Below are 22251 nucleotides of genomic sequence, written 5' to 3'. Positions count from 1 at the left end.
GGAGACACCCCGATGAGCGTGGTGGCCTCTTGTCGTCCACCCCCCTGGAGGAGGAAGGCGAACGAAGCTTGGGGGAGTCACCAGAGAACAAGGTGAACGGAAAAGACATGGCTCAGGTAAATGAATGATTAAGAAGTGGCGGTTGATGATGGGGTGAAATGGGGTTAGGAACCGGAGGGGCGGGAGAGTTTTGTAAATTTAAAAACAAGCAGTGGGAACTTACACTGTTTCTTTTCTGAAAATCTCTCGACAGCTCGATGATGTCTTTCCAGAGGCCCCGGAGGCCCTAGACAGCTTCGCATCAAGCAGCGAAAATGAACCAGGCCCACCTTGTTTTTGCTCAGCGCCGATCCAAATTGTTGAAGAGGACTCCGAGGATGACGGCTAGGAGGCGTTTAGGAGGAGGTTTGGCATGGAACCCACTGAGCCAGTGCCACGTCGTGAGCGTAAAAAAGTCATGCGGACTATTGTACGCGTTGCTGTTTCTGCTGTCCTCAATCGCTGCCTTCGGGAAAAGCTGTTTGAAGATGCGAGGGCTGTGTCATGGCTGCGCCAGCCCAACGGCACCATGGCTGTGCGACTTGGACTTCAGTGGATAGAAACTGCCAGCTCCGGGGCCGGCGTGCTGAGCTGTATTTGGAAAGCCTATTAAACACTGTTCTTGCCATAGGTTAAGCTGTGCAATGTCTGTGCCTCACCCAAGAACATTTAGCGCACGGTGTGACCTTGATAAATGCTGTGCAATTTAGTGCAGACCCTGACCGTGTTTGAAAGAAAATGACCAAACCGTAAGATGCTGCTTCCAGCGTTATATTGACCGTCTGGTCTGCACAAAAAGTTACAGAACCCTGCTTCAGAAAAAGGCCAGTTGTAAGAAATCAAAAAGGATTAAGTTAGAAAATGGTGAGGGGACAAACAGCGACATACAACTTGGTAGCTGTAAATTGAAAAAAAAAGAAAAAAAGGGCTTTGTGACTATCTGTGTTTCTGTTAGAAGGTCTCTGGCCCTTGGTTTCTTTTCACAGAGCTGTATGTCTTTTAAAGAAAAGAAAAGAAAAGAAAAGAAAAGAAAAGAAAAGCAACCCAGTTGTGCAGACAACTTATTGCCCCACCCAGATCACAAAAGGCAATGCTAGGGAGGGGGGATCCAATCACCTTGCTAGTTATTTTGAAACAAAGAGTTACGATGGTATAAAAGCCTCAGGTAGCTTGGAGACTGTCTCTTTCAACAGAAACTCTCTTGAATTGCTGCTTAGGCCGTTTAGACAGACACGTCCACTGTGCGTCGAAAAAGCGAGTCGAATGCCTGTCTAAAACTTTGTGTGATAAGTGTCAGTTTTGTGTGGACAAGCGGCACAGGTGTGAAGGGAGGCGCTGTAAAGAGGGTCAGGGTTTGATCGCTGGTGATGTAGACAGTCACCTGTGTTTTCTGGAGAGCATTCGAAAACCCGAATCCTCAGAAAAGTATATATTTTTTATGATTTTGAATGCACACAGAAGACTGGGTTGCACACGCCCAATTATATTTTTGCTATGTCCCGAAAGCCTGAAAAGTCCTGGGAATTTAAGGGCGACAAGTGTCTTTCTCTGTTTGTTTAGACCTTTATTGGCAAAGAGTTCCGGGACTACACGTTCCTAGCGCTCAGTTCCAAAGGTTCTGATATGTACTTCATCGCGAGACCAGCCTGTACTCTTTTGTAAACAAACCAAGGAATACCCCATCGGACACCCTGATATAATTTACAACAAATTTGGACCCCTTGCAAATTATTTTGGAATTGCAAAAGTTAAAGTGTACCCCCTGCGAAGCCTCTTTTTCCCGTTGTTACCTGTCAGAGTCGGTGGCAAGCTTCTGTTCCTGCTATGCCGAACCTGTGCAGAAACCGAGCAGCGGGAGACATGCATCCACAGTGATGAGGAGAGGGCCATCCTGGGGACTTGGTGCATGGTGGAATTGAATACGGCCATAGCGAAGAGGTATGCGGTGGCTAAAGTCTATGAAATGTGGCATTTTAATGAAAAATCTGATGAACACTTTTCAGCGTACATAAAATTACACCTCTGCCAGAAAGAAGAGGCTTCAGGGTATCCCAGCTGGTACACAGATGAAGAAAAACAAAATAAGTACATTAACGATTTCTACCAGCAAGAAGGCGTGCTTTTACGCCAACACGAGATCAGGTCGAACTCCGCAAAATGCAAAATTGCTAAACTGTTTTTAAAATCTCTGTGGGGTCAGTTTGGCCAAAGAACAAACCTACCCAACACCAGCATCATGAGAGATCCTGACAAACTCTTTCAGAACCTGTTTTCCCCCAATTACAAGGTTTCATCCTGCAAGTTTATTGAGGATGAAACCGCGTGTGTGTCATGGAAGCAGGCAAAAGACCTGCACTCTGTCTCTGGCAATACCAATGTCTTCATAGCCTGTTTCACCACCGCTTATGCCCTCTTAGAACTATACAACCTCCTAGACAGGTTGCAAGAGCGGTGTCTGTACCACGACACTGACTTGGTGACATTTGTGAAAAGGGAAGGTGACTGGAATCCCCCTCTGGGGGATTATTTAGGGGACCTAACAAGCAAGATCCCGCCTGATCCACACATCACCGAGTTTGTGTCGGCAGGCCCAAAAACATATGGGTATAAGCTGTCGGGAGGAAAGGCCTTAGGAAAGTCAAAGGTATTACCCTGAACGTAGCAAACTGTGAAAAGATCAACTTTGACAGTATAAAAGATCGAGGTCTGGACTATTGCACGGGCCTGCGAGAAAACACCTCAAAAAAGACAGAGGTGCAGCACCCTTCTATCGCAAGGAACAAAAATCAGTGGCAAATAGCGACAAAAACCCTTCAGAAAACAAACACAGAAAGTCGTTTACAACAAGAAGGTCCAAGGAGAGGGTTTAAAACCCTGCCCTACGGTTTTTAAAAATGGATCATTTCGAAACACCCCTTTTCTGCAATTCTCGCAGGGCCTAGCAACGGCCGGAAAAGTTACTTTATAAAAAATGTGTTGGATAACGCCAGACAAACACTGTCTGTTATGCCTGAGAACATCGTGTGATGTTACAGTTGTTGGCAACCTCTGTATACAGAATTGCTCTGTAAATATCCCTTTCTCAATTTTGTGGAGGGGCTGCCTGATGCTTTTGACGATGACCGTTTGTTTCCTACCAGTAAAGTAAAGACGATTATCTGATGAACGATCTGATGAACTCTGCTTGTGAAAGCGCTGAAATCGAGGAAGGCTTTACCAAGTACGTGCGTCACAGAAACCAGAGCATTATGTTTATAGTTCAAAGCCTATTTTGTCAGGGGAAAAAGAGTCGCAAGATTAACCTAAACACAAAGTACATGGTTCTGTTCAAAAACCCCAGGGATAAATTACAAATCTCTACACTCGCTCGGCAAATGCGACACTCGTGGACACCCTTACTTTCTTCAAAAAGGGATGCTGATACAATGATACAGTGATACAATGCACAGTTTAAAGCCTTCAGCTGCACTGCCCGTTAAACAGAAAATGTCTTTACTGCGCATCAGTTTAATGTTCACATCCACTCCGTTCAACAAAAGTTTTTCTTGAAAAAACAGGTCGCTGTGCAGATGAACCAGCAGCTCTACCATCCTGCTCTGGGCCATCAGCTTTGCACACCTCACAAACCCTAGATTCCCTCCATCCATCTCGAGTTTCTTCCTGTTGTCTGGCAGTGTCTTTGTAAAACAGGCCGGTGGAAAATTGCATGGCGAGGGTGTCGTCACTGTAATTGAGCACCGATTCTATAAAGGCCCTGTAAGGGTAACAGTTGTTGCTTTGCCTTACGAGGCGGTCTCCCAGCGTGACATCGCACTGACTAAAAATAGAGGCCACGGGGTAATTCACCAGGCCCACCTCGGCGTCCACGGTGAGTTCAGTTTCGTCTCCTTTTACAATCTTGCAACACAGCTCCAGCAGCGTGTTGTTTAAATCCATACAATCTACACCATTCCCTGCTACAAAAAAGTCAATGGGGGCAGACTCCATAATGACCGACAGAGGCGGCGCCTCGATGTAGATGCTTTTCTCAATGCTGGTCTGCATAGGGGCTATTTGGAACAAGTCTAGTTCGGATGTGGTCCACTCATCAGACCCGCAGTGAACAAAAGCCATGTTGATTCAAATATATCTCTTTCACCAGGTGGAGAGCGTCTCCTCTTTCGCCCAGGCTTCCTCTTGGACTTTCACTTGTGGCTGGCCTTGCGGGTCAAAGCCCTTCTTTTAAAGGGTTTTGGGGGACCTGAGCATCGCGAGTATGACACATTGCTCGTGCTCTTCCTCCTTTTAATGTACATCAGCCCCGATCCTTCCTGTAAAACTGTGTTCCCCACTTTCTCCAGAACAGCGCGGGAGACATGACCTACCACGTCTGTAGCTATGTTTTGAGTGGCGGTTTTTATGTGGACTTTTATAATCTCTAGCCCCCTCCTCAAAAGTGGTACAGCTTTTCAAAAGAGGGTGTGAAATCTTCCATGAACACCAGCCCCGTGTATCACGGGGGCCCCATGACATCCAGGAAGGGCGTATCCAGCCTGGGCTTTGTAATAGTTTCTGTAGATGGTGGGGTCACCGTAATTTTTTAGGATCGCCAAAATAGTATTTTGCTTTTCAGAAACCTCGCTCTCTCCGTGGACGCAGGTGCAGCTTGATGATCACCTTGCCAAAGCAAAATGAGATGCGTCTGTTCTGATCTGTCTTTAGTTCAATGGTGATGGTGTCAATGTGGTGTTTACTGTCAGGGACGTAGTGAGGTTTATCATAAGTGATGGTGAGAAACTTGTTGTTCCTTCTCGGACGGGGACGCAGCGTAACTGGGCAACAGAAAGTCCCCCACCAACTCGTGTTGTACAATATCTGTGTACAGATACAAAGAGTTGAAACCCCCTGTGACGTCAGCCGAGACGGGAAATTTTTGAGCACCGCGCTTGGGGTCCAAACCCAGAATGTTAGCTAGCTCCCTGCTGGTAGAAAACATGTACCTAAAATTGGCAGATTTAAGTCTCATTTTTCTACCCACAGGGTTGTAGTTCATGACCACCTCACGTGGTGCGGAATGACAAGCCACGGTGCTGTTCATATGATCCAGTAATTCGGGTATGGTCGAGTAATAACCTCGTCATAGGATGAAATTCCACCTCTTATCTCCAAAGGTGATTTTGAAAGGGGTGTCTACGTTGATAGTGTTCCAGAAGTGCGGGTATTGTGTTTCCACTAACCCCACCTCCTAGGCACCCAAGAGATCCAAGGGCTTAATTAGTCCTATTTTAACGTTGGAGCTGGTCTTTTGAGGAAAAGCTGCAGAGCTGGCATTGCTGGGCAAAGTAATGTAAAACCCGCCATCACTCATTTCTCTCTCGCTCTCTCTGTTTGGGTCTAAGTGTCACAGAGTTGAAAAGCTTTCACCTAGCTGTTAAACTCATCGGGCCACCCCAACCATTTCACCAGTAGCTGCTTTTTTCTCCCTTTTCCTTTCGCCGCTCGAACTTTTTCAACCCTGTAAATCCTGTCTCGTTTGGGGTTTACTTTTTCTAATTCTTTTGGGTAAAAAGATCCAGTAACTGTCTCACCCTCGTAAAATATCTCCACATCCTAGTTTTTAAAGTTTTCTTCAATCGCTCTAGAGCCCCTGCTTTGACTTCAGTATTAGTAACAATATGGTGAACTCCATGCCGCTTTAACAATCTCCTTAAAGGTTTGTTTAAAAATTCTTTCCCCCGATCGGAATGTAATTTTTGAGGCACGCGACCTTTGGTGAAAATAGCTTTAAAGGCCTTGGAGACCTCACCACTTGTCTTGTCTTTTAGGCCGAAGGCCCAGGCATATTTGGATAGAATGTCTACGACTGTTAAGATGGACTTAAAACCGCTGTTGCGTTTGGAGAACCGGTGCATATCCATCAAATCTGCCTGCCATTACGCATCCACATTTGAAACAATGGTCTTGTTTCTTTTAAAACATATTCGAGCTGGTTTGTGCCAAGTGTAAGCGTCCTGGTGTGAAAACCAAGCTGTTACCGGTCTTCATTTAAAGTTTTACTCTGCTCTTTGGCCTCTTGAAAAAGAGGGTTCACCCTGCCGAAGCTCCCAACTTCTCCGGGGGTCAAATATATTTTCTTTCACAGAGCTGCCTGTGTAGACATGACTCTTACTGGTACCGTCTCTTACTCACACACATATGAAGGGGGACACATTCAAATTAACACTTTTAACTAAGTGTTATTAATCGCCTGGTTTAACACGACCTTTTACAGCCCCCTGTAAAAATGGACGCCATGTACCCTACCAAAAGGGAGTGATTCTGCCATTTTGTCCTTTTCTGGATTTTCCTCTTGAGATCTGTGTCTCAGACATGAGGAAAACCAGCGGATGCATGGTATATTTACTCCCATGGGGCAACTGATGTAGAAGTTCTCGAATGCCTCTGGAAAGGCATCGTCGAGCTGTTGAGAGATTTTCGGAAAAGAAACAGTGTAAGCACCCCACTGCTTGTTTTTAGATTTACACAGCCCCCCGGTTCCTAACCCCATTATACCCCATCATCAGCTGTCACTTCTTAATCATTCATTTACCTGAGCGACGTCTTTTCCCTTCACCTTGTCCTCCGGTGACTCCCCCGAACTGCGTTTGCCTTCCACCTCTCGGGGGGCTGACAATGAGAGCCCATCATGATCCTCGGTGTGCCTCAGAAGAGTTTGGGTTTCAGGTTCTGGCGTATCCATCAACGGGTGAGTCAAAGGGCCCTCATCAGACCTGTTGCTGATGTAGCACTTTCTCCACACAAGTCTAAAGGCACTCGGGGCTAAAACAAACTCCGAAGTTCTCACGAGGGTGGTGAAGGTGTCCATCTTTCCACGATTACTAAAGCACGCGTTCTTGGTAAAAGGTGCCCTCTTCTGCCCCTGCACTGGGATTTATGGGGTGATGGTGCTGCACTCTGATTGGCAGAGGGCGCTGGGATGAGTTCTTTGAGGGGTCACATGGCCCTCTTCGGTGCGGGTCACCCGCCCCAGTACACCCCTGATTGGTCACATCTGTTCTTGGGGCGGTCCTATGCGGCTGAAACCTATTGCGACTGGTAGAGGGCGGTGGGAAGAGGTCTTAGAGGGGTCACATGAACCACTTCCAGATGGGTCACCCTGCCCTGGAACACCACTGATTGGTCAAATCTCCTCTCGCAGCGGGCGTATCAGGGTGAAACCCAACCTGATTGGTTGAGGGAAGTGGGAGGAGTTCTTAGAGGGGTCACATGACACATTTTGCATCCGGTCATGTGTCCGCCTTCACCCCGGTAGTAATATCCCCCATTGGTGGGACTTCCAGTGACAGGTGGTCGGGGCTTAAGAGGTCAAGGGGCGGGGTTTCAGGGGCCAAGGGAGGGGTTAGGGTTTGTTTGACAGTAGGGCCCTTCTACTACTTCCAGTTTCCATATTACTGAATCCCACCCTGCCAGCATTCCCACTCACAGAAGGGGCCCACAAATTCCACCATCTCCCTCGCATCCAGCGGGCCTGGTAAGCATGGACCAAAGTGGCTGAGAACAATTGCATGTTGTCCTGGGACACAGAGACTGATGTATAAGAGACTCTCCTTGGGGTATGACGTTCAACCCCATATTCCAAGGTGAAAGGCAGGCCTGGGGCTTGGATGAGACCGAGGGTGTGAATAGCTCACTGGATTTGTTACTTTACCTCATTTAGTTCCAGAATAAATTCTTCCTTTGCAGATTCATGGCATAAGTCTTGTCCTTTCAGATGTTTTGGCCACAAGTGTGAAGAAAAGCCAACAATCCATGGAGGAGGATAAGAGCAAACCCTCAAAGTTTTCAGAAACTGACCTGGTGCTAGACATGGAAGGGTGGTAGCAGTGGGGGGAAAAGCTCCAGAGATGTTTATACTCGAGGGTGGAAAGCAGGGGACTCCATGGGGCACTTAGATTGCACAGGGCTCAGAAGAGAAACTTACTGGGAGATAAAGGGCAGGTCTTTCCTGGGGTGATGGAAAGAGAGAGTTTGGAATTTCCAAGGTGGCAGACCCAAAACCCGAGGGAGGGGCTGGGGTAGGAAGGAAGTGAGGCCCTTGAACCAAAGAGAGAAAGAAGGAGAGATCTGCCAGAGACCTGAGGGGAGTGCCATCCACCTGGAGTGATGACCACCCCCCATTTCCCCTCTCTACATCACACCTTCCAAGAGCTGAGATGTCATGGGCCTGGGGTGTCAGAGCGGGGGAGATAGATACCAATAATTAAAGGGGGCTTGAGCATAATGAATGGCCACGGCCAAGCTGTGGGAAACAGAGATCTCAAGAACTGAGGCTTGGATAATTGAGGTGCCCTGCAACTTAAACCCCAGTCCACTGTGCCTGCATTGCACATGTTAGCTGAGCTTCCTGGGCTCAACTACCTGCAGCACAGGGATGTAGGAAGGCCAAGGTTTGGAGAGCAGAACGTGGGCCATCTACCTGGTGTCTGGGAGCAGACAAGTGGCTGGAGATAAGGTTCTGCTAACCCTCTGAGAGAGGCAGGTCCTATTACAGCAGGACTCTCCGGTCTTAAAGGGATACAAACCTCAAGTACAAGCAACCCAGTGGCTAGCCATCCTCAGCATCAGTGGGCGTGGGGAGAGGCTGGATGGGGTGGCACTAGGGCCCAGGGAAGGTGTTGTAGCTGATACCTCTACAAGGAGCTTCTCAATCCTGGGAATTATTGTGGTATCTAGCCCAAGGAACCTGATGAGATCAACTGATGACAAAACCAAGCCCTGGTTGGTTTGCCCCAAGGCATAAGGGCCCGGGCAGGTTATGGATCTATTAAAGGAGGGGATGGGTGAGGTTCTTTGGCCTGCAAGGTGAAGGAGGTCAGACTAGATGATCACAATGGTCCCTCCTGGCCTTAAAGTCTAGGAGGAACTTCTTTGCTTTCCAAAAGATGGGAATGGCTCCGAGGGGATACCAGGAAGTAAGCCCCTAACCTTCTGAGCCCCTCCCAGTTGTGATTTCTTCTTCCGATGAGCTCATATCTCTTCCCAGCTCTGCCTCCTTCTTGGGGCCAAATTCACCAAAGGGCTTAAGTGCCTAACTGTTGGTTTAGGCACCAACTGCCAGAATCAGACCCCACTGGGATTCCCAACCCCCCACTCAGCTGCTGCTCACCACTGCAGGGTCTTAAACATTTTTTGTAGTAAAAGTTCACAGGGCATCTGTGTTTCCGAGCCTGCACCCTGTAGCCCCCACACCAGGGACGGTAGGAGTTTGCCACCTAATTTGGCTGTGGAGCCCAATCAGGCTTCTCAAAGTGAGCTTACAGAGGTTGAAGGAAGGATGGGGAGGTGAAAGACCCAATGTCCAATCTCCCTGCACCTATGTTTTTTTTTAGTTATTTCCCCCACAATGGAATAGCTTCAACGGGAGTGATTGAGGGAGCCCCTGTCAGGCTGTCCCAAAGCCCAGTGTGTTCACCTGACAGGTGGCAAATCCCCATTCAAATTCTTCTCCCCTCAGGTAGAGGGTGGGACTTGAACCTGGAGTCTTCTCCATCGCCAGCGTTTGTGAATCCCTTTCTCAGGTGTCTGTCTCTCCCCACTTGTTCTACAGGGAGCCCAGGCACCAACGCAGGGTTTGTGAATCATCCAAAAATCGGCATGGTGACGTTCAGTGTCACCGCACCTCAGTCCATTGTGAATTTAGCTCTTGGTGGTCTGTGTAAAACTGGGTGACATTCTTTGGATGAGGAGGATTATTACATGAAAAATGCAGTTCTGAGTGACCTGAAATGAATAGCGCATTCGACACACACAGTTTTGGCCAGTCCCAAAAGGGCCAGGAGAGAAGGAGAAAGGTGGTGCCCCTGGTGTTGTTGCGACTGCTCTGTCTTTAGTCCAGTGGTTCGGGTGCATTTCCCCTCGCTGTAAAAGACAGCAGTTCAAATCTCTGCTCTGGAATAGACCCACCACAGCCTGTCCTTGAGTCACTGAAAAGTTTCACATTCAGTTTGACCCCAAACAAACGAATGTATTTCTCATAAGTGCCACTGACCGGAAATATCCATTATTTGCCCAGCTCTAGCTCTGGAGAGAGCCCACTGTCGTCGTGCCTAGGCGTCCAGTCAGGGAGTCTGGGCCACTGTGCGATCGAGGGGATCCCCCCTTCGCCTGCAGCAAACCCCATGTCCCAGGGGAGCCTGAGCTGCAGACAGGAGGCGTTGGGGCAATCTGCATTGGTTTCCACAGTGAAGCAAAACCACCACAACCGAGCCCAGACCGAGGCCCCCGGGGCAAACAGACTGATATCAAGCTGTATGGGGTGGGAACCGTTCCAACCCGGTCCCTGGCAGATGTGCTGAAGGTTTTGTCAGGGCAGCCCCGGGCTTCCCGTGCAGTCGGAAGAGGGACTGGAGGGTGGGTGGATGAAGAGCTTGGAAGGGGGGAACCTCCCCCAGATCTAAGGACTGTTTGGAGCTCCAAGCGTCAGGGGCTCCCTGTGTGTGTTTTGAACCCGATTTCCGGTTCAGTCCACGGGGCCTGCTCTGGAGATCGGCTCTAGGCCGGCGGGAGGGGGCTGCTGGCCCCCACTGACACTCAGAGGGGTTTGTGGCTGGCCTCTCCCAGTCCCCAAAGAAAGGGGAATGGAGGGAGAGAAATCAGGGTCCTGAGACTGACAGTCCCCAGCGCCAACGGGGAGACGCCAACGCTCCAGGTCAGCCCGATTGACAGGGCAGGCCAGGCAACGAGGGAGCCGGGAGCCCAGGGTCCCGTCCTGCGTGTGAGGGGAGCTGCCGGCGGCGAGCGGGGCCGAGCTAAGGGCAGAGCAGCAGCCAGAGCGGGGCCAGAGCTGGGGGAGCCGGGGCAGCCGGGAGCTGGGGCCGTGCAGACCAGCCGCGCCGTCGGGGGTCCGGCCAGATAGCGCCTGAGGGCCCGTGGCCAGCGCCAGAGCCGGGTGCGACCCGCGGTGTCACCGCCGCCCAGCCCGGGCCTGGGAGGGAGTCGGGGGGTGTGAGGAAGAGACGGTGAACTTTCCCTACGTCCCAGAGACGCCGGTGGTGGTGCCCCCGAGCCCACAGGGCGGGTCCCTTGTTCCCCTTCACCCTCTTCCATTTTTCCTTATTCTCCTCACCGTTGCTGTTTAATACACTGTCTTTGGTGTGAACTCAATGCACTGACCAGGGGGTCAGGGAAGGGCCGGTGCGGAGGGAGGGAAGGGCTGCTGGGCTGGGCAAACACAGAGCTAGAGACAGGTGGGGAGCAGCCTGGCTCAGGGGCTAAGTGGATGTGAAGTAACAAGCAAAGCCAGGGCACAGGGCAAGGCAAAGAGTTACCCACACAGGTTCACACAGAAATGGCTCTGAAAGATTTCCTTGGGGGTGCTGGGGACACTGGGGCATGGCCACTAGGTAACTCGAGGGGATGGAAGACCACGAGTGTCGATGAAGCCCCCTCACACTAGGCCCAGGTGTCCTTGGCCCCCGCCCCCCACCTGGAGGCACTCGCAGCAGCTCTGCGTACTAGGCCCACGTGTCCTTGGCCCCCCGACCTGGAGGCACTCGCAGCAGTTATGCTGAGGATCTGCAACAATATGTTGCAGAGTCAGACTGCCTGAAACTAAGGAAGGCCACACAGGGCAGATATGGAAGAACAATGGTGAATAAAGGAGCTTTATGTATGGTTTAACAAATGATACAGAGAAGAAGGGAACTAGCTGGGAACTGGATTGGCTGGCTATATGGATACTTAGGGCAGCTTGCTATTGGATAAGTATGCTGGGAAAAAGGATGTATAAAAGCCTGTGTAACTTCCTGCTCTGGGTGCAGGATTTGAGATTCTGTTCTCCCTGTACCTTTTTGTAGCTGCTAATAAACTTTTCTGCTTCTCCACCCCGTTGTGATTCTTGGGTGTAGCACACTGGGTAGCGAACCAACCTCAGTTGTTGTTTAGCCTCTCGGCACCGGGTGCCGGCAACAGGGGCAGCGAACAAGACCAGGAACCATTGGGTTCCTCCTCTCCCCTCACACTGTAAACTTTACCCTCTTTGACTCTGCTTGATGCACCCATGAGGCAGCCCGGCTCTCACAAGAACAGCAGCTCTAGGGAGCAGACTGTGCAGAGATCGCTCAGCTAAGGATGAAGGGTTACTGTCCCCTGGCTGTGTCTGCACCTGCCCCTCATGCTGCCTGATCAGGGGCTCTTGGTGACAAGGCTCAGACTGGGAGTAGGTGGGGTAGCCCTTTCTGCCTTCAGCACCTCTGGATTCTAGGCATTATTATTATTTGTATTATGGTAGTGTTGGAAACACTGGGGCATGGCCACTAGGTAACTCGAGGGGATGGAAGACCACGAGTGTCGATGAAGCCCCCTCGCACTAGGCCCCGGTGTCCTTGGCCCCCCTCCTCCTGCCTGGAGGCACTCACAGCAGCTCTGCGTGCTAGGCCCAAGTGTCCTTGGCCCCCCCGCCTGGAGGCACACACACAGCAGTTATGCTGAGAATCTGCAACAGTATGTTGCAGAGTCAGACTGCCTGAAACTAAGCAAGGCCAAACAGGGAAGATATGGAAGAACAATGCTGAATAAAGCAGCTTTATGTATAGTTTAACAAATGATACAGAGAATCAGGGAACTAGCTGGGAACTGGATTGGCTGGCTATATGGATACTTGGAGCAGCTTGCTATTGGATAAGTATGCTGGGAAAAAGGATGTATAAAAGCCTGTGTAACTTCCTGCTCTGTTGTGCAGGATTTGAGATTTTATTCTCCCTGTACCTTTTTGCAGCTGCAAATAAACTTTTCTGCTTCTCCACCCCGTTGTGATTATTGGGTGTAGCACACCGGGTAACGAACCAACTCAAGCTGTTGTTCAGCCTCTCGGCACTGGGTGCCGGCAACAGCTTTTGGCGTCCCTGGGTGGGCGACGAGGCTGCAATTTAGCCTTGCCCGGACCCCTCCTGGAGGTCGAGGATTGCAGCGAGAACCGACGCCCAGCGCGCACCGGTGAGTTCATCGGGGGCCTCGGAGGAGACGCGATTTGATCGACCCCAGAGGGCACAACGGTGCAACGCACTCATATAGTGGAGAAGCTGTTGTGGACGGCGGTGAAGAACCGGTCCCTTAGATTTGGGGGAGGAGCAGCTGCAGGCCACGGTGAAGAACCGGACCCTTGGATAAGGTAGGAACCTATTAAAATCCGGATTATATGCTCTGTTGGAACCTGGGGACGCCCAGAGTTACCCTGTAGGTATGGGACAGGGACAGAGCTCAGAGGTTAGGGCACGGTGTACGCCCCTAGAGTGCATTCTAGCAAACTGGAAGGTATTTGGTGCGGATCCGATGACTAAGAGCCAATTAAAACGATTCTGTACAGTTGACTGGCCTCAATATCAACTAGAGGACCAGGAGTGGTGGCCACCAGGAGGGTCAATTAATTACAACACGATCCTTCAGTTACTCCTGTTCTGTCAGAGAACAAGGAAATGGAATGAACATATGTATGTGCATTTGTTTCTGACTTTATGTACTCGACCAGATATTTTACAGCGCTGTAATCTGACTCCGACTGGTTCGGTAGCAGCTAATGTTAGTCCCCAGACCCCCACCCCCACTGTAATGGCAGAGCCGGTGTCCCCTTCGGCCCCTACACCCACACCCACACCTTGTAAGTCCCCCATGGTTGGCCTATACCCCTTAATCACCGAAACTAAAGTCGCCCGGTCTGGATCAGACAGGCGTCCTGCCACAACTATGCAAGTTTAAACCCATGTGCCATTCAATCCAATAGACTTAGCAGCTTTTAAAACACAGGCTGGGGAATTCTCAACCAACGTAAGCAGGTTTATATCAGTCTTTGAGGGGTGCCTCAGTAGTCACAAGCCGATTGAGACGACTGTAATATCCTCCTGAGAACCCTGTTGTCTGAGGTGGAGAGGGATCAGGTTACAGCTAAGGCAAGGGGAGCGTCAGCTTTCAAGCGAAAGAAAGGAAGCTATCTGTCAAGTTCCTACCCCAAGTAACCGTAAGCGGCTCAGGGCATTTCTGGGTATGGCAGGCTTTTGCAGGATATGGATCCCAGAGTTTGGACTGTGGGCTAAACCCCTGTACGACTGTGTAAAAGGAGCAGATCATGACCCCTTCTATTGGACCCCAGAGGCTGACAGGGCATTTAAAATCCTGAAAAGAAAATTGATGGAAGCCCCGGCTCTGGGCCTGCCAGATCTCTCTAAGCCGTTTCAGTTGTATGTACATGAACGAAGGGGGGTGGCCCTAGGAGTGCTTACACAGCTGTTAGGAGCATGGAGACGTCCCGTGGCTTATTTTTCTAAGCAATTGGATCAGGTTGCAAAGGGTTGGCCGGCATGTTTACGGGTGGTCGCAGCTACTGCCCTATTGCTTAAGAAAGCCGAGAAGCTAACATTGGGAGGGGTTATGCAAATCTATACTCCCCATATGGTCCGAGCCTTATTGGATGCAAAGGGAGGGCTTTGGCTCACCCAGGCTCGGATTGCTCGGTACCAGGCTAAGCTGTTAGAGAACTCTGAAGTCACCCTACAGCCTTGCCCCTCCCTTAACCCAGCCACCCTCTTGCCAGAAACAGAGGAACAGAAACATGACTGTTTAGAGATCATAGATGTCCAGTACTCCAGCCGTCCGGATTTAAAGGATGTACCTCTCCCAAATGCAGATCATGAGTGGTACACTGATGGTTGCAGTACTGTAATAGATGGGCAAAGGAGGCCGGGTTATGCTGTTGTGACCCTCCATGACACTGTGGAAGCTGAAGGTTTGCCTGCTGGGACCTCTGCCCAGCTTGCCGAACTAATAGCCCTGACCCGTGCACTTGAACTGTCAAAAGGAAAGCGGGTCAACATTTTTACTGATTCAAAGTATGCTTTTGGTGTGCTGCATGCTCATGCTGGCCTATGGAAGCAAAGGGGAATGCTAACAGCCCAAGGCTCCCCAGTCAAGTACGGGCCCCAAATCCTCCGGCTCCTAGAAGCCATACAACTCCCCTCGGAAGTGGCGGTGGTACACTGTAAAGCCCATCAAAGGGAGGATCAAGATGTGGCCAGAGGTAACGCCCGGGCAGATAGAGAGGCTAAGCATGCTGCCACCCTGCCATCCCCTCAGGCTGAGAACGCCCATATGCATGCCCTTATCCCATCAGTAAGGGAAACTTCCAACCCCTCAGTACTCTGCGGAGGAGAGACAGCTAACTGACAAACTCAGTCTCCGGGAAAAGGAGGGATGGCTCCATTCCCCAGAAGGGAAGGTCCTCTTACCAAAGGGCCTAATCCGGCCAGTGCTGCAGAAACTACATCAAACCACTCATGCTGGCAGGGAAACACTTATCCAGCTAATGGGAAAATACTTTATCACTTCCGGACTCCGACCCCTGGCTGCCCAGGTACAAGCGGACTGCTTAGTCTGCCAAAAGAATAACCCCCGACCGGGACATCCTGTGCCACCAGCTGCCCTAGAACCCACTCCGGGCCCCGGACAAGTGTGGCAAATAGACTTTACTGAGTTTCCCCGGACCCAAGGGTTCAAATATCTCCTTGTTATAGTGGATCGGTTCAGCGGATGGCCAGAAGCCTTCCCATGCCGTAACTGCACTGCCAGGACAGTGGCCCTCAAGTTTGTTAAGGAGCTCATTCCTCGCTTTGGACTCCCCCTGTGGATGGAATCTGACAATGGGACACACTTCACGTCAAAAATCATTCAAAGCATCTCACATGCCTTACAGATCCCCTGGAAACTCCATACACCCTGGAGACTGCAAGCCAGTGGTGTAGTGGAGCGTACCAATCAGACCCTTAAACGGCATCTCTCAAAAGTGTGCCAAGAAGCCTCACTGCGATGGCCTGATGCTTTGCCCCTCGTCCTACTCCGTATCCGCGTTCTCCCAAAGGGTAGATTAGGGCTCAGTCCCTTTGAAATTATGTTTGGAAGGGCATGGCCCATGAATGGCACCCCGGTTCTGTCAGGGGAATGGGAGTTGGGTAATGTTTTTTTGTCACAGTATATGTGTTCCCTGTCTGCTGTTCTCTTGTCTCTTCACAGGCATACCAAGGATTCCCAGCCTCTCCCCTTGGACTCTCCCGTTCACTCCTTACAGCCCGGTGACTCTGTGCTTGTTCGTACCTGGAAAGACGAGCCTCTCCAGGAAAAGTGGAAAGGACCCTATACCGTCCTGCTGACCTCCCATACAGCGGCAAAGATCGAGGGCCACAAGAACTGGATCCATCACTCTCGTCTGAAGGCAGTACCTGCCCCCTCGTCAGCAGAACAGTGGACCGTCCAACCTGCTGACTCCTCATCTAGTGAAGATCTCGGGCTAAAGCTACTGTTTAAAAGACACAAATAGCGGGCACCTTAATGCTAAAATGGGCCCACCCAGGTATTGGAGACCTTGGGTTGGGAAGACTTTGGTAATAATTAATTGGGTAACATTGTTATTCTTTGTATTGGTATTTCCAAACTGTGCATATCGGGAGCATAACTCCTTTGTTTTGCTTGCGCACCATGTTGCTAATTTAACAAACCAGACTGATTGCTGGGTATGTGCTCCAACTCCACTATCCCCCAAGACGGGAATGCCCCTTGACATGCTGCCCTTGACCCTAGCAGAATTAGCCACCACCAAAGAGCAGGAAAGAACGAACTCACCGTTCTGGAACAAGACCTCTTTACAGCAAGCCACCTATCAGGACCAGGAGTATTCAGTTGCAGTACTCACTGAGGGAGTGTTATGTTTTACCCGAAACCAATCTGATCCCTATGGGCATCCTGTGGGAAAGAGCTCCTGTGTTATTACACAGTGGGCTGATGGGTATTGGATAAAGACCAACAGGGGAGGCCAACAGTGTGGGTGTAATGGTTGCTCCCCTTTTAGGGAAACACTTACAAATAATCTTACCACAAAAAAGGGGTTTGGAAATGTAACTTGCCGTCCAGTTAATATCTCCAATGTAGCAAGCCAATGGTGGGTTTGTAGTGGTCCCTATGGCGAGTGTAATTTGAACGGGACAATTAGAAATGCCCCCACTTGTACCCAATCAGGAGGATGGGATGCCCCCTTTGGGGCATATAAATTATTTAAAAAAAAACAGCCAAAGCAGCCCTAAATATCCCAGGAATCCCCTTAAGAAATAGTCCTTACTGGGCCCTACAGGGTCACTATTTTGTATGTGGCCAAAAGGCTTACAAGGTGCTGCCAGCCAACTGGACAGGTAGCTGTTATATAGCTCATGGAGTTCCTCATCTTTCCATAACTGCCACACTGCCCAAAGGAAAGATTAGAAATGCCCGAGACACCTCTGTTGAGTCACGAGAAAAGACCCTGCGGTGACTGACTAAGGCATTGGAGGGCAATATGAAGAATCCCCTCACAACCGAGAAGCTGGTAGGGTGCTCTGTACTGGGAATAGCGCCACTGGTTTCCGGGCCAGCCATGGCATGCATAGGCCGCTATACTGTAAGGCTGCAGATGGTACTTAAGAAGGTGGCCTTAAAGTTAAAAAAACTCAGTTAGTGATTTAGGGTCAGCAGTAAAAACATTAAATAAAGAGGTACAGCAGCTCAGGACGTTTTCCCTCCAAAACAGGCTGGCTTTGGACTATCTCTTGGCATCCCAAGCAGGGGTTTGTGCCCTCATCGGGCCCCGATGTTGTGTATATGTCAATGATAGCAGTTATGAGATCTATGAAAAGGTGGTGCAGGCTGAGGCCCATGCCCGAGCCGGAGCACAGGTTGCCTATACTGCCCCAGAGAACGATTGGTTGCAAACCTTGTTTTCAGGCTGGGGTTTGTCGTCTTGGCTTCGTGGTTTATTTAGCCTGCTATTGAAATTTCTTTTTCCTGTATTGCTTGTATTACTGGTATTATGCTGTGCAGTATCATGTGTTAGGGCCCTTTTGCAAAAGTTAATAAGTCATTCTCTTCAGGGCTATCACAAAGTGCTTATGCAAAGTCATATTGTAAAGAAATAAGTAGCCCAAGTGAGAAAACTCAGAGCCAAGGCTGTTGAGTGTTCTCAAAGGGGGGAGTTGTTGGAAACACTGGGGCATGGCCACTAGGTAACTCGAGGGGATGGAAGACCACGAGTGTCGATGAAGCCCCCTCGCACTAGGCCCCGGTGTCCTTGGCCCCCCTCCTCCTGCCTGGAGGCACTCACAGCAGCTCTGCGTGCTAGGCCCAAGTGTCCTTGGCCCCCCCGCCTGGAGGCACACACACAGCAGTTATGCTGAGAATCTGCAACAGTATGTTGCAGAGTCAGACTGCCTGAAACTAAGCAAGGCCAAACAGGGAAGATATGGAAGAACAATGCTGAATAAAGCAGCTTTATGTATAGTTTAACAAATGATACAGAGAATCAGGGAACTAGCTGGGAACTGGATTGGCTGGCTATATGGATACTTGGAGCAGCTTGCTATTGGATAAGTATGCTGGGAAAAAGGATGTATAAAAGCCTGTGTAACTTCCTGCTCTGTTGTGCAGGATTTGAGATTTTATTCTCCCTGTACCTTTTTGCAGCTGCAAATAAACTTTTCTGCTTCTCCACCCCGTTGTGATTATTGGGTGTAGCACACTGGGTAACGAACCAACTCAAGCTGTTGTTCAGCCTCTCGGCACTGGGTGCCGGCAACAGTAGCACTAAGGAGCCCTAGTCATGGATCAGGGCCCCCGCGTCTTAGGTGCTGTATGTACAGAGCAAAAACTCACTTCTTCTGTGAAGCTTTTGAGCACTCCTCTGCCCTATGCCAGTTCCCTCCCCCTCCAGTATGGACCACTTGTTGTCATGAGCAGGGCATGGGTCATCTAACTTAGTGATCAGAGCAGGAGTCAGGCCCCATTAGTGACCTGGAAGTCAGAGCTGCAAGTGAACCAGAAGGCAAAACCAGGAGTCAAGCAGGGATGAGAGGATCCCACTTCCTGCTCCTGTGCTGGGTTCATATAGAAGCTGTGGCCAATCAGGAACCCCAGAGTCCTGTGAATCAGATGACAGGACTGACAGTCTCTCTCAGAGCTCAGCTTCTCTTCCAGCAGCTGTTAGATGGTCACTGCACAGGAGGTTAGACCACACTAGTGCCTATGGCCTACACAGACAAGGATTCCAGACGCACAGTCTCTGCCATCAGCCCCTTGCTGAGGGGCACCCTCAGAGTGACGTGTGACCAGGTTTTTCAGGATGATTCCTATGGAACGCTTGCACAAAGATAGGTGTGTCTACATTTTCCACAGGCTTCCAGGTGTGCTCCTCAGGCCCTTTCCCAGTCAACAAGACACCCGAGGCTGCCACGGTCACCTTTAGAGTCCAGGATTTTGTGGCCCATGTATTCCTCGTGGCCCTGTACCACTGGAGGAGGTAGCTGGGTCCTGTGAGGAAAAGGGTTTTCTGGGTAGGGTTTCAAAAGTGATATGTGAAGCACCGGGTGACCTGCAGAGAGCAGGGTGGTTGGAGCTCAGATATGACTGGATTAACCTGCCACAGGATCTGAAAAGGGCCAAGGAACCGAAAGTCCAGCTGGTGAGCAGGTCTGCCCGTGCAGAGATGCTCCGTGGGGAGCCATAGCTTTTGTCGCACTGCATCGGTGGGGCCTTGCTGTTGATGCTTGTCTGCATACTGCTTATAATTCACTCTTTCCTTTTCCAGGTGCTTCTTCATTTCTTCCTGGGCCTCACCAATCTGCTGCAACAGGTCTGAGGTGGCTGGGTTGGGAGGCTTGTAGCTTGGCATCTTGGCATGGGCACACATCTCACAGGACTGAAGGACTATTGATCGGGCAAATTCAGGGCAGGGTGCTAGTGATTGTTAGGGGTGTAGGCTCTGGGGTGAGGCCGGGGGATGAGGGGTTTGGGGCGCAGGAGGGGTCTCCGGGCTGGAGCCATGGGGTGCGGCATGCAGGAGGGGTTATGGGTTCCACCTGAGGGGATGTGAGGATTAATTAATGGTTGTGAGGTACTCTGATCATATGTGTGTGGCAGAGCGGCCTGGTTTGTGGATGGAGAGGCAGGAGATGGAGTGGCTTTATCTGCCTCTGCCACCTACTTGCGCTGTGACCTTGGGCAAGTCACTTTGCTTCTCCCTGTGGTTGGTTGCCTTCCTGCCTGTTGCCCATTCTGTGTGTTTAGTGTCAGGAATAAGGACCCACAGCAGCCTGCTTAAACTCTCCAGCCTAACGAATCCAGCTGGGCCCCAGTTGAGCCACCTGATTGGCCAAACCGCCTGTAGGATGGGGGGATCAGCAGATCTGCTCTAAGGAGACCAGCTGAGGGCTGCTGCTGCTGCCTTGGACCCAGCCCTTCTCCTGCCTTCCCTGACTCCAGGGAACCCCATTCTGGTCTGCAGCTCCAGTCCCTGCCTCGGACTCGGACTCCGGCTTGGCCCTTGGCCTGGCATTCGACCCCTGATTTCGGTTCTGACACTGGGCTACAATTCCTGAGGTTCTGTCTCTGGCTTGATCCTTGGCTCTGGCAGCCACCCTCTAACTCTGGTTCTGACTCTGGGTTTCATTTCCTTGCGCCTGATGCTTGCTGCGACCACTAGGCCACACTGCCCACGCCCCGCTCCCCAACACTTAGACTGCAAGCTCTGCGGGGCAATGACTGGGTGGCTCGCTATGTGGATGTACCGGGGGCTCTTGATCTCATTTGGGGCTGAAAGGCTGAACGGCAATTCCAACAGGGATACGCAGGCACCCGCCCGCTCCCACAGGAGGAGGGCAGTTCAGTGGACCACCAGCCAGTTACCACCAGAGATCACTATGCAGTGGGTCACCAGCCATTTACCACCAGAGATCACTATTATAAGCATCTCCCAAAGGTCAGTAAGGCATATATGGGGGAGGTCTGATTTTTTTTTCAGTTTCCCAAAGCACTTGGGATCCTCGTAGCCTGTAGGTAGCGGCTCTGCCAGGTGAGCTTCCCATGTGAGCTGTCAGGAGCCAGAACGGCTCTGCTGAAGGCCTGGAGAAGTCACTCTGGGCCGATCGCACAGAAACCCTGTAGCCGAAAGCAGCCGGCGTTGGCCTATGCTGAGCACTGGTTGTAGGAGGCCGGGGATGTGCTCAGGCGTGGAGCAGTCAGGACCAAAGGCCAGCGTTTGGGAAGTAGGTTATTTCAGCCGCCCTAGGAAAGGCAGGATGGTGAGCAAAGGAACGGGCTTATTATTCACTCCGAGGGAAAACAGACCGGGGGAAACCTGACGAGTGGAATTAGGCAGAAACACTTCAGCAAAACCAAATCTGCGCCAGTTACACGTGTCTGAGAGAAGCATGAGCATAGGCTGCAATATGGCCGAGAAACATCACAACAGATCCCCCCGTCCGCGTTCTTGGCCTGCACCGTGCTACATGTTAGGACTTCTGGGGCCTTCATGAGATGATACCTCTCATCCTCTGAGCTAAGATCTTCAGCCGGGCCTAGTGATTTCAGATGCCTCCATTTTCTGAGGGCCCAGCTTGGCTCTCCTTAAAGGGATCTAATTTTTGGAGTGGGGGTGAGAATCAGGGTCTCAGGTCAGGCGCCCAGTGTCCCTGGTCACCTCTGACTGCTCCTAAACAGCCCCGTGGCCTGAACTAAAAGAAATATGTCATCCTACATCCTCTGGCCTCTTCTTCAAAGGAGAAACGAACAGGAAATCTGGGTGCTCAGAAGGAAGCCGATAATCCCTCAGCCCTGTATGTCCCCCAAGAGTCCCCGGTTTGTGGGCGTCCCTGTTTCTGGGCATCCAACCTGCTACACCTTGGAGCTAGCTGCAGAAGTGCTGGCACTCAGAACTGACAACTCCACTTGGCTCCTACGGCAGCCCCTGGCGCTCAGCACCTCGGAAAAGCTGCCTGCAGGAATCTCAGCGGGACGTAGAAAAGAGAAGAGTCCCACAGAACCCAGGGGCCACTTTGGAAGAGTTGGGCCTAAACTCTCTTCACTGCCAGCCGAACGTGGGTCAGAACCAGCGACCCAGAGACCGCCCAGCCTGGTAACGATCGGACAGATCCTCAGCTGGTGTAAATCAGCCCAGCTCCAGTGACACCAATGAAGTTCTCCTGCTTTATACCAATGGAGGGTCTGGCTCCAGACCCCCAACCACGCTGCCCCGCAGCCTCTTTTCATAGCGGGGTCCCGGGCTGCTCCGTCATGCCTAAGACCCGATCGCCAAGGGCCCGGAGAGCTGAGTGTCAGCACGTACAGTGACCTCCTCCGCGGAGCTGCTGTTCTGTGACATAACAGGAGGCCTCT

At 50.9% G+C, this 22251-nt stretch overlaps 1 long non-coding RNA gene across 1 annotated transcript; it reads left to right on the top strand.

The window, feature by feature from the left end:
- The first annotated feature begins 12312 nt into the window (after positions 1–12312).
- On the top strand, positions 12313–18573 carry LOC142071495 (uncharacterized). Its single transcript, XR_012667521.1, has 2 exons — positions 12313–13186; positions 16075–18573. It is a non-coding gene; the product is annotated as an uncharacterized LOC142071495 (long non-coding RNA).
- Positions 18574–22251: the final 3678 nt, after the last annotated feature.

This window comes from Caretta caretta, chromosome 3, assembly GCF_965140235.1.
Source record: "Caretta caretta isolate rCarCar2 chromosome 3, rCarCar1.hap1, whole genome shotgun sequence".
Lineage (NCBI taxonomy): Eukaryota > Metazoa > Chordata > Testudines > Cheloniidae > Caretta > Caretta caretta.
Note: the sequence above shows the minus strand (reverse complement) of the source record. Positions and strands in the feature narration are given on the sequence as shown.